The 16773-nt window shown below is 40.7% G+C and overlaps 1 pseudogene; it reads left to right on the top strand.

The window, feature by feature from the left end:
- Nucleotide 1: 1 nt before the first annotated feature.
- Nucleotides 2-16767, top strand: LOC149118851 (protein mesh-like; annotated as a pseudogene).
- Nucleotides 16768-16773: the final 6 nt, after the last annotated feature.

Here is a 16773-nt window from a genome sequence, read left to right as displayed (position 1 = left end):
AATGGCGTTAATGTACACCTCCCTAACTTTAAAAGACACTTATTTGGTGATTGCATTCTTACAAGAAAGGAATATTGTCGACTTCTTCAGTCGACCTTATCGCCTGAAGAAGACTAAGAGTAAGCAATCGAAACGTCGCGATCTACATCTCAAGTGACTACATCGTGAGACAAACGATAATACACTTTATTATAGGAATATTGTAATTATACGATTTAGCGCCCTCCTTCCAATAACCGTTTCCTTTCTTATAAGCGCTCCTTATTGAGTGTCGTTTTTTTTAATAAGCACCCTCTTCCAGCAAGCACCCCTATAAAGAAATTCACATTGATAACATTCACATAGAATTAGACGAATGAGTTATGAAATCTGCTTTCTTATCTGAGCGTAATATTGAACATTATGACTATCAGAGTCCCCATGGTTACAGTTCTGTTAATTGGTTTTATTACAGTATTGTACCAACCCAGGGGGAGGGGGGGGGGGAGCACTCCCATATAAAAGAATGGGGTTGCTTGTCGCACTCTTAAGGGGTTAAAAAAGTTTTTTTGGTTCCTCTTAGGGTGATCAGCCTCAAAAGCTCCTTAGCGGGAACAACGCTCACAAAACAGGATCTTGGTACCGCTTAGGGGTTCGTTCGAAAATTTCCAACGAGCACACCCGATTTTTTTTATCTGCGAGTCCTTCCCAGGGTATGACACTCAGATGTACATGTCCAAAACGAAATAAGCGTCCCATCCCTTGAGCTACCCGAAGAAAATTAACTCCCCGGGAGATAAATCGAATTATTACGGTAAGCTCTACTGATAGGCTTTCAAAATGATTTATGGAAAGAAAATTCTTTAACGGTACTCACCCATTTACAAAAAGGGGTCTCTGCTCTGAAAAAAAGAATCCCACACAGATTAAAAAAAAACCAGAGAAACAAGATTATGCAAAACGATGCGAAAATCTTGGAAAACACATGAAAACTGGCAATGTAAAGAAGAAACGACAACAAGAAGAAAACAAGCAGTCCTGCACAAATTAAAAAAACAACTTCTTAAACAAATTGCACAAAGATCGATCCTGCCCTCAATACTTTAGAGGATTTTAAGACAGCATATACCTCGAATAAGCCCTTCCCGACACCCCTGAAACATTTCTTATGGCAGGCCATGTAGCCTGAGGCTATAGCTAACACAAACATGAATGGATCGGGGATTACAAAATTTGTTCTAGAGTTTACGGTTACAAATTTTGATTAACCTTAAAATTATTCTTGTTTTTTGTTCAAACGCAAACAGCGCTTTTGCGTGGACAATACAAATGTGTGACTTTGAAGGTTTGAGTAAAAAGGAAGGGCGAATGTACCAGGGTTTATTAATAACTAATAAACTATTAATACATTCTTTGGCCATCTTTGTTCTTGTGTACCACATTTTGCTTACCCCATTTGCCCCTCTTTACAGTGCCTCTCCTCTCAGGTGCAATGGAGTTAACCCTATGGGAAGCACCAACCCGTGAGACAAGGTCAGACATCAAGACCGGGAACTACGTTCGTGTGTCCATGGGTTCCTTAATTAACGTCCCCTGCTAACCATGTAACGTTGAAGATGCAGGAGACGGGGCCTACGGTTTATAGTCCTTGTCAGAAGACTTGAACGTCTAACCATTTCAATTACAAAGGCAGCAAATTCTCCTCAGTTATTTTAAGACCCTGAGGCAACGGCTTTTAGCATTCAAGATGGCAGTTTGTAAGGAAACGGGTTTAGTTCCCTGTTCTCCTCGCTTCGATTCAGGTTAAATTGTGCGCGACGTAAGCGCGACATCACTTATCCAAAGGAGTGTCTTATGCCAGCATTAAGCGATGACGTCATAAGTCATCGCTTATTAAAAAAGTGTGTTCACATTAGTGCCCAGCGAGAATCATGCCGGCGGAAAGAGCTCGGGCACCAATTGTGAACATAGCCTAAGAGCAATTAGTGATTTAAACAACGCGTCATACCATAAAGTCCTACGTTAAAGCCCCCCGGTTATAACCCCTCCCGGATATAAGCTCTTTTATTTACTAACAAAGATATTGTTTCGGATATAAGCGACCCCCCGCCCCCCCCCCCCCTGATATAAGCCCATCTAATGTATACGTGCGTTCCTTTTGCCTTTCATCACAAACATTACAAATTTTAAATCGAACGTTAGAGGCTAATACGGTGATAGGGTAATAGGTTATAGGTTATAGGTGATAGGGTAATAGGTTAATTGGGCGATAGGGTACTAGCTCTAGATAAATGTAATGTTATGTTATTAGCTTTAATTCATTTCTCAGATGCGTTTCATCTCGTCGTTTCGAAACATTTTTTATTCCGCTTATATACGCCCCCCCCCCCCCTCCCCCCAAAAAAGACCCCTTACGAAGTCATACAAGCCCAGGGCTTTAACGTGGGATTTTACGGTATCTGAAAATTATTTCACATTGCACTCACTTAAAGGCTCGTGCAATTTTAGAAGTGTAAATCTTTAATTACACTCCTGTTCATACGATCCCCTATACAACTTCGCCAAAAGTTTCACTTACCAGCCGGCGTAACACCACCATTTCTTTTAAAAACTAACCTTAACCCTAAGATGTTTTTTTGCGAATCAAATATCACCTTACTTTCACATTAACAATCTACTCAGCTAGAATGCAAACATTTGTATGATCTGACTTATCTTGCCACTCTGGTAATAGAAGGGTGCAACAATGATTATATCACTTACTCTACAGAGTCATAAAGAACAGGCCGCTTCACAAGCTGGAAAGGAGATTAAACAAGACTTGGTCTTCCTTGCTTCATTTACCAACCCGGCGTAGACATCATCAACAAGTGATCTCAGATCAGAAGGTTTACGCCACGAGATTTGGCCAATCAAAGCGGAGAAGCAATAGGAGAATAGCCATGAACGCAAACCTCACCGATCTGTTAGTGGTCGTCGGAAAAACAGTGTATTTCAAATATTAGACAGAACCACATTTTTTTTGTATAAGTTACTCATTGCTTTCTTTGCAACTTTTTGTTCTCTTGGATCAATGAAACCACAAAGTACCCCAATCTCGGAAAATGAGCGTCCGTATACACATACAGTAATATTGACACTAAGCAACAGTCGAAATGTAAGGAATTGTAGGGGAAAAACGCTTCTATTCTTAAGGAAACACAGAACTGAAGCGAGGTAAGTTTATATATTTATTCACACTAGTTCCTTTTTTAGGCGTAAGAACAGAACTGTTTATACACCGTTCTTATTTTCTGTATTTCGGGTAAAAATTTGTTGTTCAGATTGTATCAATCGGCTACAACCATAGAAAGACTTAAGTTTTAAGACAATTAGAATTAAAATGGTCATTCTACTCACTTCAACAATTACAGCATGTGTCCTTCCCTCCCATCAGTCCTGTTTGCACCGAAATGGACCCTGCCGGCCAGTATTTCCTTAGATAAAGCAAAGCTGATAGGCAAGCTGGACAGTACCACGTTCAGTTACGTAGCCTTAGGTCGAAAACACCTTCGAGTTAACAAATATACATACGAACAATTTCCATCTAATGAAAGTAACAGCTTGAGATGTGACAATAAGAATGGTATTGCAGTCGAGAGACAAATTCCGAAATTAATTTACTGAATCCCGAGCTCCTTCCTTCTACCTAACCTAATTAAGGAAACGAACACAGTGGACATTCGCTTAGGCTATCGAATGTCACTCACCAGCAACGGTCCTTTTCTGGACTATCCAATCAAAAACTAATACGTGTAACTGAACATTTTTGTTGCTAGAAGAAACAAAGGGGCCCAGTACAGCGGCAACCGAACTGACAATAAGCCGGTTCAGGAATGTTTTCCTACAGATTTTGCCGAACAAATGACGTCATATGCTCTGTACCGAAACATAGCTGTCTACTATTCCCTCCACTTGCCTTCCTATAAAGTAATTCAGGGTAACTTGTTGTACTTCAGCATAAAAGTACGAGTGTCTCGGGTCTTTTTTTTCCCGCTTGTATTGAACGCCCCGACCAATGGAGCCTTTTTTGAAGGAGAGAGTTGTCGTGGCACGTTTCCATTCCTTAAACTTGTGATGCCGTTTTAGGACAGTTAACAAAAGTGGACATTTTCAAGCTAGTCCAGGTTTCGAGCAAAGAAGAAATGTCTTGGCCGGCTATCATACCCTGCAAGATGACGTCTCTAGGTTGGGTTATCAACGCCGATGACGCCGGCCGTTTAAAATAGATATCAATCGTTTACGACAGAGAAATCAGCGTCGTCGGGAGTTTGAACTTCCGGGATGCGCTGCCGTAATGGCTACTGCAGCGCTGGACCCTGGATAGAGCGGCCCGAGTTTAAGCCCTTGCCTGGGCCATTGTGTTGTTTTCCTGGGCAAAACACTTTTCTCACAGTGCTTCTCTTCACCCCGGCCCGGGTTGTTCGAAAGGTGGATAGCACGGGTAAATCACCATCTGGTGGTTAGCGTGGTTTGTTTTGTAAACACTTATCCACTGTGGATAGCAATGTATTCGGAGGATAGCGCTATCCAGCCTTCGAACAACTGGGGCCTTTTTGTATAAATGGAAATCCTGTTTGGGATAACCCCTGCGATGGGCTTTTATCACGCCCAGTGGGGAGTAGAAATATTAACAGTGGGGAATAATTATGAGGCCAGGCAAACATGAAAGCAGCAAACAAAGATGTCAAGGTTTAAGCTGGAAGGTCCACGTGCATGATCTTTTTCTTTTGCGTTCATGCACTACGCATGAGTCAAGGAACAAAATGTTTCCATTGGTTTGTTCCTCAGTCAGAAGTAAACAACTAATATCTTTTGCTCGTGGTCAAAGCCAAAAAATAAAACGAACACAAATATACAACAAAGAACTGTGTCGACGGGCTCCACAGCAATTCCCTTCAGTCTATTAACTGTGGGAAACCGGAGGTAAGCGCCAACCTAGCTTATGGCCTACTAGGCATTAACGCATAACATAAATTACTATGAGGTTCCCTTTGCTCTAAAGATAATTTTGGAAGTTCCAAAATGACTTCCGTATTGCACATTAATTCCGCATATCGAATGCAAACAAAGAAATACTGCCCCTTAAATTGTTAGGTAGGTACTATGGTAGTCAGGCCGTTTACTCTGGAATGGAGTATTTACCTTGACAAATGACTGAGATCATAAAACCTGAAATCTGGCAAAATTGCTTTCTTCTTGAGATACCTCCAAACAGTGGATTCTTACAATTTTGTATTCGTGTGGAAAGTAATTCCATCTCCTAATCCCATACTGTGTGGGCGCTTTTGATCCATGACTCGAGTCACAAGATCATTTATTTAATGAAATTATCTTGTCAATAAGCCTTCAACTCGTGGGATGAATACAATTACCACAGTTCGAGAATTCAGGTGATCCCTGGCAATGCTAAATTTTTTTTTTAACGCAGATCACAACATACAATCATCCTTTGCCTCTGGATTGTTTCAGCGCTGATATCAATTTTGCTTCTGTCCTGTGATAGAATTCTAACTTCGGAGGCTGTTGCACTTCCGAATTTTTATCCCTTTAGACAGAGTGAAGGCGACCAGGTTCTTCCACCAATTGCAAATGACGACCAGAGCTCCGGGACGGTGCCGATTTCGATTCAATTTCCTTTTTTCGACCAGAATCACAACTCTCTCTTTGTAAGTAGACAATCTTTATTTTACTTTACATGTGTACCAGGAAGTTGGCATCGAAAAGAAAGGCCAGCCAAAACTTATTATGAAAGCGCCTATATCCCTTACAAGGATCTGGATCTGTTCTGCGTGGAAAATGCTCGTGCGATTTGAAGCAATGCAGCTCAATACACTTAGACACTAGCTATCCCCTATAACCCAGAAACCTGAGGCAAGCAAGTACGTAATTCTGTGGAAGGCAACTCTAGCATTTTCTTCCGTGAACGAAACGAACAAAGTAGAACGTTTTCATAGATCATGAGACTATTTAATTTGGAACGACTATCTTAAGATATATATCATATGGGAAGAATCTATATTTAGTTTTACTTAATGCATTCTGTTTTTTGCTATGGTATGGATTCCTCAACTAAAAAAAATGCGCGAACAAAAAATTATATTCCCCGGTGGCATTCCTCCGTAGATAATTAAACGACTTTGAGCCAGTCGTTTTTTATTAGTATAGTTTAAATCCTCTGCTATAACTTCCGCCTGTCCAAAGTGGGACAGAGACATGCATTGCCGGATTGTTTTGTGTAGTGTATTTCATTTCAAATCATGACTATGACGTACAATGGCCTCCTGAACATTTTCAAGTCCGTGGGACAAGGTAGTTGATGGCAGTAGAAAAACTACCAGCCTCCGTATCTTAAAAAAAAATCATAAAACTAATATTAATGTCTCTCCGCCGAGGAGCACTATCGCGTCACGTGATCAATTTAAAAGTAGAGAAATGATTCCATATGGTTAATTAAAGAAAATTTCAGTTAGAACTCCACTAAAACATTTGGATGACCTGCTCTCAATTTCTTTTAGGATGAAATTAAAGTCGATTCGGCTTCATCAGCTATCACCTCATAGAATTCTCGTGCTCTCGGCGTAATCTACTATTGTTTAATATTAATTTAACTCTCTTTCTGGTATTTATTAAAACTTTTAGGTCAACACCAATGGTGTTATTTCATTTCTGGTGCAAGTTTCACAATTTGCGCCAGATGCTTTTCCTCTCGACGATAACCGTCGGCTGGTGGCGCCATTTTGGGCTGATGTTCACACAACAAGAGGAGGAGACGTGTTCTACCGTGAGACCACAGATCCAAACCTCCTGCAACAAGCTACTAACGACGTCATTGATAAATTTGTGGATCAAACAAAGTTCAAAGCCACGTGGTTGTTTATAGCCAAGTGGAACGAAGTAGCTTTTTATGGCGCCAGTGGCATCAATACAAATAAGGTAAGAAACTGGGCTTTCTATCTCAAGTTGTACAGGTAGATTATACCAGAAATTGGGTTATTAAAAAAACAGTGTGCGGTCAACATCGCTTGATATTGGCCAAGTAAGGGAGAAACGAATCCAGGACAAAAGTATAATCGTTGATAGAACTCGTTCTTGTGCAAACAATGAATGCCACAGGGACGTACATTTAAGAGCGGGGGGGGTGCGAAGAGAGTTGGGAGTGGAGGAGGAGATGGCTCGGCTTTACCTCCATCATTTTTACTCGCCATGATCCAAGATCGAGGACGTTTAGGAGCTTTTAGGGGTTTTCCTTTAAGGAAGAAAAACCGAATTACGAACCCCCCAAGATACTTCCTGTCAATTTAAACATAAAGTTATCCTTCTTTTGATTTCAGGGGAACAATTTTCAGGCGGTCCTAATTTCCAATGGAAAGCATTCGTTTGTAATATTTAGTTATAACAAAATCACTTGGACATCTGGTACGGCCAGTTCAGGAAACAAAACTGGACTTGGAGGTAACGCGGCACAGGTAGGTCAACTCACAGGCATGCTCAGGCATGTTAACCCTATTATTTAGTTCGCTACTTTTATGTCATTCGGTCAGTTGGACGGCCGGTCGGTTAGTCATTGGTTCATTGATCGTTTGGATCGTTATCTGGTCGGTCGGTTGATTGATGTTGTTCAGAACAAGCAAACGAGCCCCCTCCACGCATTCCAATACTCACCACTTGTTGAAGTCGGGAAGGCTATGATTCAAGTCGTTCAAGTGGTACGACTCCTACGAGTGGTAAAATTAGGCTTACAATTGGTACGACTGGTTCAAGTGGTGGATGTGGTACTTTTCAATGAAATTAAATCGAGTCATTCCGTCGCAAGTATTGGAAGTGCATCTCATTAAGTAAGGGACCCTGTGAACTCGTAGGAGTCGTACAAGTCGTGCAACTGGTGGAACTGTCCCTCATTACGAAAGGGACGAGGCCCCCATCTTCAAATTGGGCTGAAATATTCTAAGAGTCTGTAATGAGATACAGTTCACCAGTTGCACGAGTTGTAAGAGTCGTAGGAGTTGGCAAAGCCCCTACCTTGACTAGGCCTGAAATATTCTAAGAGTCTGTAATGACATGCACAAATTCCAAGTAGTGGTTTATTTTATTTCACTGAAAAGTACCACACCCACCACTTGAACCAATCTTACCAATTGTAAGCCTTTTTTACGACTTGTGCGAGTCGTACCACTTGAACGACTTAAAACCGACTTGAACAAGTGGTGAGTATTGGCCAACCCTCAACGATCGACTCAGCGACTACCGACTGGCCGACCCAGCGACTGACCAACCGACCGACCGACAGACCAACCGACCGCCAACAAACCATCAACCAAACAATCAAAAACAGCAGTCATGTATCATTTATCGATGACTGGCCCCTTTTTCTTGACAGGTGAGCTTTAATGCTGGTGACGGTAGACGATTTTTCAGTATCCCTGGGTCTCGTACCCATCAAGTTATTAACCTACCTACACAGTCTAATGTGGGAAATCCCGGTAGGTGGATGTTCCGTATCGACAACGCAAAAATTGAAGCTGGCGGTTGTAACACGAAAGGTAAGAGTTATTCTTTCAGTATGCTCTCAAGTCAGCCCGAGAGAAATTAAACAAAAATCATGACAACAAATTAATTCACTCAACGAAATAAGAAACAATTGTAACTGATTGTTGCGCAATCTAAGCTCAGCAAAAATTGGTTTTGGCAACTACTGTGCATTCAACGAATTTAAAGACGTAGAATGGAGAAATGTAATAAACGGTGAACAGACGCAGCAGTTTTGTTAAGTGAAATGTTGCAGTGTGAGTCAGGTCCCACCATAGTTAATAGAGGGAGATGGTTATGAAACCAGGCAAAGTTTCGTTGTTGTAGGTTTTTGTTGGTTATTTTGGCGGTTGACCCCGCACAAAACCTGGCAAAATTAAAAAGGTGGTTATGTGTGCTCATACAACTAAATGTAATAGAGCATTGCGATTATGTAATTCATGCATAATCAATGAGCATAAAACAAAAGATGTGCAGGGTCAAAGACCTTCCAACATAAATCTTAGCCTGTTTGTTTGCTTTTTTGAGGTTTACCGGTGTTCTTAACCATTTCCCTTTATGGCCCCACTGCTCAAAATCACCATACGACACTTATAGACACTTAGGTTTAGCTATCAGGTGATATGAAACCCTAACTACGATATAGTATATATCAATGATAAGAGATTATAGAAGCCGAATCGAATTTAGCCTAGATAGGGAACTTGTTTCATGTTTCAGCTCAGCTTGCCTGGTTAGACCTTGGTGAGCTGTAATTATTAATTCCACTCATTTCATAATAATTCCAACAACATAATGTGAGGCTACTTTTATCATTTTTGTTTAGGATCGCTCGTGGTTTCACCGCATTATGCTTGGTGGCGATAACCTTTTCTTCGTTGGACCTTGCTACCAAACATCGGATGTAATCGTCTCTGAATTTGCGGGCGGGAAAAGAAGCAAAGGAAGTTATATTAGCAGCATCCGTGCATCCTGTACTGTTCACGTTACAGGCAGGTTGTCATTCAAAATGTCAGTCAATGGCGGAACCAGTTTCGATTTCCAAGGAGTTGTTACAATTGGTAAGATTCTGGAAGAATATATATATTTAGTAGAATTTCCAGAGGTGAATATAAGGATTGGACATTCTGATTGGTCGAAAAGCTCGGCATATAAATGAAATTTTCATTTATTCGAAAGACATCACTCCAAGTCCGGGATATTTCAAAGGATGGAGAATTTTCAAAATGACTGCTGTCGCCCTTGAACCAAAAATGTTTTCAAGTACTCGTATTCAAGGCATTTAAGAATCGTAAACGTAGTGATTACGTTGATCGCCAGCAGTTCAGATCAATTGACCGAAATTTAGTTTCCTTGACTAAATAATTGGAAGCCGCACACGCGCACACTTTGTGATTCTCTGTAATAGCACCCTATTCTCTGTCATATTTTCACCTTCTACTATCGATCACTGACCTTTTGAGTTGAAAATCTTAGTATTGTCTCTTTTCCTTATCCCAAAGACACACTCCTTTGAAGAACAAGAGTTACATTTCAGTTGTCATCGTGTGTGTCGCAGGTGATTTAACGTTTAGAGTGTATGCGTACGTGGACTTTGTCCCCAGAGCCCGCTTTTCTTTAGGTCAGCGCGAAGAGCCCGGACTCAGGGCCTCAGTCCCGAATCCCGCGATTCACGGGCTTCCCTAATCAAGCCTTAGGGGTAACTTGGTGAGAAACCGAACGCCGGAAGCCTTTTAAATAACTGACCTTCGTGGACTGTACCGACAGCAGTTGTTTCTTGCAGTAAACATCAACAGGTTCACGCTTCGCGTTGTTAGACTGTTTGCAAACATGTGGCAAGAACAGAATCCATTGCAGATCACGTGGAATCCAGATCACCTTGGAATTGAAAATCAGAAAGTGTTTGTCCAATTAGCACGTTTTTCCAAGAGGACAAGCGACGTGGTTTTTGACAGTATGTTCACTTTGGTAGCAGAGCAGGCTAACACTGGACAATGTCAGTTTATTGTACCAAAAGGAGAAGGTCAAGGGTGAGATATCCATATGTTGTTAGCCCTGTTAGGACCGCTGTTTGACTCTTTTAAAACACCGTTCCATCACGAGACGTAAGAACTGTAATTTTTCTTAAGTTCCCTGGAGAACAAGCCATCAATAGTGCCATGCTCACTTTGCTATTATGTCCCTCAGGCTGAAGGATGGGCCTGTAAGTAGCTAGTCAGTAAAGAAGCAGTCTGGTAAATAAACGTCTACTTGTTTGTGAGTATAACGTATCCTGGAGGGGTACAGCTATGTAGCAACCCCTAAGGGATATGGGTTCGTGCCGTGTTGGTCTGAAATTGGGTAAAGATTTTGAAAATTTTGGACTCCTAACATTTTGGTCTCAAATAGCGTATGCTTTGAACTTTGATCCGGATTTGATTTGTGGAGATCCTATAAAGCATTATGACGACGCGACAAAACAACAATAAATCATAGAATCATACACGTAACATATATATCTGCAGAGGTAGGTTAAAAGTATGAAACGTTTGGGCTCAAGGTCTACTGTTGTCCCATGGAGGGTCCGACGAAGGTGATCGAAGATAATCGGGGAACACATAACTGCTCGTAGATTGATTCGTTTAATCGATTTATTTGGATAATGTTACTTTTAGAATGTTTTAGCTAACATGATCATTATTTTTCAGAGCTAGTGCTGGGGACGGTCGTTTCATTGCACTAGTGATGATGAAAAAGACTGGACAAAGTCTCAGTAATTCCCCGGCCGAGTGGATCTGGAGCGATTTGTTTTCCTGGATCAGCTATCAGTTTGGTAATGAACGATGCTTGCACTGGCACAAAAATCAGCCTCCCCTAAAGTTATATACAGGTAAAACACATCATTTAAAATCCAGCTGAGCTGTGAGGCCGTTAATATGTGCCCGTATGAATACGGAACGGAAGAGATGTCTTTTTCGAAGTAGTTGTTTACATGCGCGGTTCGCTTTCAAAGACTTCATGATCTGTTAAAAAGGAAAAAAAAATTCTGGGTTTGTAGACGAGTGAAAACAAGGAATTTCCTAAACGTTGTACGTTGTACTTTTACCCTGTCGAGTAAGTAAAGAAGACCAGCGCTTTGAAAGCTTACGAAAGGTGAATTGCGTGCGGGAATGTTGGTTGAGCTCGAGCAAAAATAGAGTTTAAAACGTATTAGTGGTGTGAAGGGGTCCACATAAACTCAGAAATATTTTGGGATAATGCTCAATGTTTAGCAAAAATATATATTTAATTAATGTTGCTGTGTTATCTGAATTCATGTTGTTCTTCGTTTACTATCGTTGCAGATGACCCTTCTTTCCTTCCTTGTCCACAAACGCTTCTGCAAGCGATGGCTGACCGTGGGCGATTCACGGCGGATGAATATTGCAATCCTGCTGCCGAGGAACACTGTGTGCGTTATCATTATAAACCCACGCACTGCTCCAGGTCGAACACACCCAGGTAAATAATAACAACAACAGCTGCAGCAACAACAACAACAGCAACAACAACAACAGCAACAACAACTAAAAAATCATTTAATCGAGGGAGCAAAATTATTTCAGGGAATGTCCGCGCAGATGAATTACCATAAATTAAAGTGTTACATGCCAGGACACAATTAACTGGTGGAAATTTCCGTTTGGCTTAATTCTTTTACCTCATCAAGACGGCGGGATGGGGGAGACTTCTGAGGCCCGCACCAAATTTGAGTGCTTTTCACTTTAAAAGGGCCACAGCATTGAACGCCAGATTTGGTGACATTTCCTATTAATGCACAGGAAAGAGGTTGGTATGACATGTCGTTGTGTGCTTATGTTCCCGTGGGAATTGTATTTTGCGGTAAGGTTTAGTTCTGTTTTTTGACAATATTGGCTTTCTTTATCAGTTTTATTAGTTAAGCCATTTTTTGTGGCTTTCGACCTCTTGTGAAAATCAAGAAATCCTAAACAGAGCATCGCAGATGGTTGCTACTCGGGAATAATAACGACATTTCTACGGTAAATGACGTCATCATTCTGTGTAATCGACGTGACATGAATTATATTACGACTACTAGTGTTAAAGGGGTGAGCCTCAAAAGCCCTCAGCTCTCGTCTCAAAACATCAAAAAAGGCTCGTTCTGAATGGGTAAAAGTTGGCTCTCAGAACTGTTTTTTGACATACCTACTCGTGGTTAGATACTGATGCAGCTGAACCTGGTGTGACTTTATAACTTTGATATTTCAAAGCGTCAAAAATGGGTTTGGAGAGTAAACTGTGCCTCCTCTGGCACCACTTAACATAACGTTTACTTGCCTCAGAGGACCAAAATGCTCGTCTAGCTAGAATTAGCCCTTGGGGCAAAAGAAGAAAAACAAAACAAAAACAACAACAGGTGATGTACCGGGTTTAACGAACTTATTCGAAGTTATTGGAGTTCATTGTATTCGAGGGGACTGCACTGCATTTTTACACTAGAATCAGAAACGCCTTCCATGTGTTTTCAATTCATAGCAACAAAGGTGCAGGAAAGCAATGCTGCTACAACGAACAGGGAAACTTAATGGTTGGTCCGCAAAACGGAGGGTCTCTGGACTGATTTCATGTTGAGGCTGGACTACCAGTCTTCTCCCAATTCTTCCATGACCTTGTGCCATATTTGGATTGCTGTCTGTTTTCCGACAACTGTGAAAAATACTTTGAAAAATGACCTTCAGATGATGGCTCCAAATACGAACCTCCAAGACCAGGTAATCCAACGTAAATATTATTTTTCCCACTAGGAAAATTCAGACGGGCACTTCGAGTAAAAAAAGTCCCTAAAAGTAGAAAACAAAACAAAAGATGGCTGAAAGAGAAAACACGTGAAAAGTGGACTGATGTAAGCTAAGTTTGGTTCAGTGTCACAAGCTACTCAGAGAGAGAAAAGCCTTCTCCTGCATTCCCCCAACAGAAGTCGAACCCATGAACTTGGACGCTCTGTTAGTGAGCTTTGCAGGAAACTGTGGCAGGCTGTTAAAACTAGGTTCACTGAAGTGTCCCGAAACAGTTCTGCATCAGATTTTGAACATCCGTCCGTTAGCTACTTATTGGAGTAGGTATGAGCTTTTGCAATCATTTTACAATGAAAAATAATACTGATTTTTATTTGCGCAATATAGCTACTGGATTCGGAGATCCTCACATGATTACACTTGATGGAGTGGAATACACCTTTAAGGGGTACGGACAGTACCAAATCCTCCAGGTAGCAGGCCCTGACTTCCAACTCCAAGGAAGAATGCAGCCTCTGATCAATGATGATGGCAGCAACAGTCGTGCTACAATTTATAAAGCGATTGCAATGAAAGAAAATGGCTCAGATGTTGTGCAGGTAGCTGATATGTATGGTACCAAAATCGACCAGTTAGAAACCAGTATTTATTTTAACTAAGATTCCGCTGTTGAATTGTGCGTCGTTTCCGACTAGAAATTTGAAAGAACCCAAAATTAGCTCACAAAATGCCACGACCTCTCTGTTACTCTGTTTTTGCTCGTCAATTTTCACTCCTAATTGGAGGGCAGTATGGCTTAGAGGGTAGAGCGTCGTTCCTGAAATTCAGAAGTCACGGGTTCAAGCCCCGTTCATGATCAGTACCGTAAATGGTTTGCCATCTGTAAGTTGGGATTTCAGCAACCACGTTGGCATTGTTTGCTTGTTTCGCTGTCTGTTTCCATTGGCCCTAAAAAGCCCACTCCCAGGGGAGTCTTAGGGTTAGGGTTAATTGATATATTTCTTTATTTCTTTATTTTACTTAATGAAACGTGTCATGGGGATGGCTTCTTTATAGTACATATGATATCATCCCGACAAAGCTCCAACCAGAATTTCTTTGGTGTTCCTTACCAAGTTGAAAATGGTTTTGGTAACTGGCCAACTTAAAAGACACGTAGATATGTCAAAGGATTTTTTTCCTTTCAGCTCCACATTGGTGGTCGTAACGAAAGAGAAGTGTCGGTGAATGGAAATCTGATAGAATTTCATGAACAGTTGATGATGGATTTTAACGGCGTCATTATTTTAAAATACAACAACGCATCTAAATACTCCGACATATTTGATTCTGGAATATCAGTCACTATTGAGAAAGTTGAAAGAATTTTACAAATGATGTTACTGGTACCCCCAATGGTTAAGGGTGGGTACGACATTTCATCGCTATTTTCCGTTCACTTTAATTTTAACAGTATTAGGTACAGGGGCAGGCAACGGTTCTACTCCTTGCTATATCTGCTCCCAGCCGGTTGTTTGCCCAGGGCTGGAAAACCCAGGGCGACTCCTAGTCTTAACAAATGCGGAAATTAGGGTGTTTCCCGTGTGCTTTACTCGCTATTTTGAACTTTTTTTGTGGATTGTTCAAACTCGTCCCCCAGAATCCTCTCTCTCCTACTCTGAAGATGGAGATGTGGCCGGATGATGTTTTTGCTGGCTAGAATTTTCACAGGGAAATTGGCTGCGAAGTAGAAGATGATACATTTCTGCTTTTCTGACAGAAATGAGGGTTTGGCGGCAAGTAGTAATATTGTTTTGAAGTGCTACTATGATCAAACTTTTACCCCTTGAATTTTAAGGTTAATCACAGAAGAATTCTACGAAAGACTAAAGACGCCGTTTACCATTTACAAATATCCGCACTGGTTCCGGAGATATTTAAGTTTGAAAAATGAGTAAAATATGCAAATGAGATGACTGATGACGTCATACACTCAATCAAGTATTACATCAAGTATATAAACAGCGCTATCTTGGTCAATTTGCAGCAGAAACCATTGAAACTTGGTAGGCTAATAGTTCTAAATGCAACACACCTACAGCTTTAATAATTTCTGTTCCCATGGCAACCCACTCTTTTCCAGTCCCCTCTAGCCTGATTTCAATATTTTAGTGATTTTAAATTTGGAAAACATTAAACAAGGCCATGAACTCAACCTAACGTATATATTTATATGCTTGCTGGATCATGCAGATGAGGGATCATTGGGAAATATCAATGTAGAACGTTTAAAGTGGTCAGAAAAGCCTTTGATATCGTGAAGGCCTGGAACCCAGTATGTTGCCATGGTAACAAAAATTGTTAAGCCCATATTGCGGAACACCTCTAGTAAAATCTTACTGTAAAAAATCAAACATTTCTGACACAAATTGACTGAGATATCCTTGTTTATCATATTTTGATTAAAATGATGAAAATCCGGTTGAGTGTATGACGTCATCATTTAGCTAATTTACATATTTAAAAAGCTTGAATATCTCTGGAACGGAAAGAGATATTTGAAAATAGTAAACAGCATTTTTACTCCTCTACAGACTACTTGTTTATGTCTTAAAATGGCTCAGATTTGAATGATGCGATCTTCGTCATAGTAGCACTTTATGTCCATCAAGAAAACCAGGCTCAAAATGGCGCAAATGTTGGGTTTGGTGAGTGAATATTATGGCAACAAGCTAAGAGGAGGTCGGAATATTTTTCCCTTAACGGGGGCCCTTACAAAAATGCTCATTTGAGAACTTTAGTGATGACCGCTCACCATCCATGATAAAATAAATTGAAAAAGTTGCCGCTTTTCACGTGACCTTTCTTGCTTTCGAAAAACTTCATAAAAGACAGCTAATCGAATAAAACTTTTGCATAAATGGGTGTCAAATGGCCATTTTCGGTGATTTAAGCTGTATCATCTCCTGTCTGGTTCTACCTGGTTTTCCCTTAGACACGTTCTTGAAAATGCTTTTATGTTGGTTCTTTCATGGTGTTAATGGTCTCTGATGAATTGTCTTAGATTACGTTGAATTGTGGCGGACTAAAAACTTCCTGGTACTATTAGTCCAACACTTAGTCCTAGCCCTAGCAGTTACACGTGTTTGACACGAGAGTACCTACGTGCAGCCACACTCCCAAAGTCTTTTACTAATCGTTAAATATCTTGCTTTAAATATTTCCCCATACTTCAAGAAACACTAGTGGCGTACTAGGATTCTGGGACGGAGATCAAGATAAAGAATTCCTGCTCCCTAACGGAACTTTCCTGGAAACTAATTCAAGCCAAACCAGAATTCACTACGAGTTTGGTCAACTTTGTTAGCTAAATATGACGCGTGTAACATTAAGAAATAGAAAACCTTTTGCGTTTCTACGACAACTTTTCTGTGTTTCTATCGAGAAACAGAAACACTATTTTTAGTCAATA

This window comes from Orbicella faveolata, unplaced genomic scaffold (assembly GCF_042242905.1).
Source record: "Orbicella faveolata isolate gen_17 unplaced genomic scaffold, um_ofav_v1 contig_1, whole genome shotgun sequence".
Taxonomy (NCBI): domain Eukaryota; kingdom Metazoa; phylum Cnidaria; class Anthozoa; order Scleractinia; family Merulinidae; genus Orbicella; species Orbicella faveolata.
This window is presented reverse-complemented; position numbering and strand designations above follow the sequence as displayed.